At 40.3% G+C, this 2,538-nt stretch overlaps 1 protein-coding gene across 1 annotated transcript in view; it reads right to left on the bottom strand.

Annotated features, from left to right (window-relative positions):
- Window positions 1-2,538, bottom strand: part of EIF4G3 (eukaryotic translation initiation factor 4 gamma, 3) — a 297,458-nt gene that overhangs the window by 273,641 nt on the left and 21,279 nt on the right. The gene's annotated exons all lie outside the window — the stretch shown is intronic.

Below are 2,538 nucleotides of genomic sequence, written 5' to 3'. Positions count from 1 at the left end.
CAGAACACACCTTTGTATCTTTAAGGTTAATTTTGAAGAAAAGTAATCAAATAAATATATATTAAATAATTTTTCTTTTTCTTTTTTTTTTTTTTTTGAGATGGAGTTTCATTCTTGTCACCTAGACTGGATTGCAATGGCATGATCTTAGCTCACTGCAACCTCTGCTTCCGGGGTTTAAGGGATTCCCCCGCCTCAGCCTCCCAAACAGCTGGGATTACAGGCGCCCACCACCACGCCTGGCTAATTTTTGTATTTTTAGTAAAGACCAGGCTGGTCTCGAACTCCCAACCTCAGGTGAAGTGCCCGCCATAGCCCCCCCAAGTGCTAGGATTACAGGCATGAGCCACCACGTCCAGCTTTTACTAAATAATATTTTAACAAGGTATCTGATTTAACATTTAATGAGCAAATTCATAGTAAATATTAACAACAAGGAATCCTAACTTTGATAAATATCATTAATCAGCAAGCAGATACCATGATGGGTAGAAAAAGACATAAAATTGTTAATAACCAGAACACAATTAAGTACCACAAGTAAAAATGCTTTTTAAGAAAATAATTCAAAATAGAAGGGTAAATAAAATCTTAATAAGATACCTATCCATTTAATACACTATAAAGTCGAAGTTGAGCTATTTCCAAATCCTAGGAATCAGGGTCAATGTGCAACACAGCACCCCTGCAAGGAGAAAATCTGTCTAAACTAGAATAAGGAATCTTGTTATTGAACTCTCTTAAAACTGCAGTTAAAAAATAAAAAGACGCCAGACACGGTGGCTCACATCACTGCACTCCAGCCTGGGCGACAGAGGGAGACTCCGTCTCTCAAAAAAATAAATAAATAATAAAATAAAAAAAGAAAACCCCTATGTTTGTATGTTTATTGTTATGCAAAGTAGATCCATAACTTTCATCAGATTTTCAAAAGGGTCCTAATCCCCCCAAAATTGAGTATTGCTTTTGACCTTATTTGTGATCTTAACAAAAAGAAGGGGCCAGGCACAGTGGCTCATGCCTATAATCCCAGCACTTTCGGAGGCCAAGGTGGGTGTATCACCTGAGGTCAGGAGTTCAAGACCAGCCTGGTCAAGATGGTGAAACCTTGTCTCTACCAAAAATACAAAAAATTAGCTGGGCATGAGGCACCTGTAATCCCAGCTACTCAGGTGGCTGAGGCAAAAGTATTGCTTGAACCTATGAGGCGGAGGTTGCAGTGAGCCGAGATCGTATAACTGCACTCTAGTCTGGGCGACATTGTGAGACTCTTGTCTTTAAAAAAAAAAAAAAGGGGGGGGTTCCCACACAGTAAAACAGAATACTTCACATGAACTTATAGACTCAAACAGACCTGTATTCAAATTACATGTTTCCAAGTCCCATTTTCCTTTTTTGTAAATAAAGGTTGTCATAAGTATTAAACATCATGAATGTAAAGCATTTAGCACAGTGTCTGGGACACTGTAATCACTCAATAAATGTTAAAGATCCACCAAAGTTCAAATCCAACCTCTACCACACACTACCTGGATAACTTTGGGCAGGATACGTCACCTCTGTGTCTATTTGCCAACTAACAATGGGGAATGTAATTATACCTACCTCAAACAGTTGTCATAAGGGTTGAGTTAATACTTAAAATGCGGCCGGGCGCGGTGGCTCACGCCTGTAATCCCAGCACTTTGGGAGGCCGAGGCGGGCGGATCACGAGGTCAGGAGATCAAGACCATCCTGGAGAACACAGTGAAACCCCGTCTCTACTAAAAACATAAAAAAATTAGCCGGGCATGGTGCCGGGCGCCTGTAGTCCCAGCTTCTAGGGAAGCTGAGGCAGGAGAATGGCATGAACCCAGGAGGTGGCGGAACTTGCAGTGAGCGGAGATCGCGCCACTGCACTCCAGCCTGGGCGACAGAGCGAGACTCCATCCCCCCCCAAAAAAAAAAAATACTTAAAATGCTTAGAAAAGTAATTGCTACAAGTAAGTGTTACTTATAGTAATAAAGAAAATATTCTACAGGTGAGTATCCCTATCTGAAAAATTTGGAACCAGAAATGTTTCAGATTTCAGATTTTGGAACACCTGCATTATACTTACCAGTTCAGCATCCCCAATCTGAAAATCCAAAATCTGAACTGCTCCACTGAGCATTTCCTTTGAGAATAATGCTGGTACACAAAAAGTCTCAGGTTTTAGCACATACCAGATTTTGAATGTTTTGATTAGGGATGCTCAACCTGTATAAACTATTCTATCAAGTTTTTTACCAGTTAACTCCTCTGCCTGGGTTTGGTCAATTTTCATACCTATTTCATGGCTCATTACACTGTGTAGCTGTAACCTTATCCTCCACCTCAAAGGCTTTAACTGATGTGTGTACACTCATTCCAGTATCTTGTAAGATGCAGTCCAAATTTGCTGCCCATCTACATTTCATGGCTTCTTAGAGTTCATCTAGATACCACCTTTCTCTATTATAACTCTGCTTCACTCCAAGTACTTTTGCTTAATGAGAATCCAGGAAAACTACACCAGT

This window comes from Mandrillus leucophaeus, unplaced genomic scaffold (assembly GCF_000951045.1).
Source record: "Mandrillus leucophaeus isolate KB7577 unplaced genomic scaffold, Mleu.le_1.0 Scaffold370, whole genome shotgun sequence".
In the NCBI taxonomy this organism is placed as follows: Eukaryota; Metazoa; Chordata; class Mammalia; order Primates; family Cercopithecidae; genus Mandrillus; species Mandrillus leucophaeus.
The sequence above is the reverse complement of the archived record's forward strand: the minus strand, read 5'-3'. Positions and strand labels throughout refer to the sequence as shown.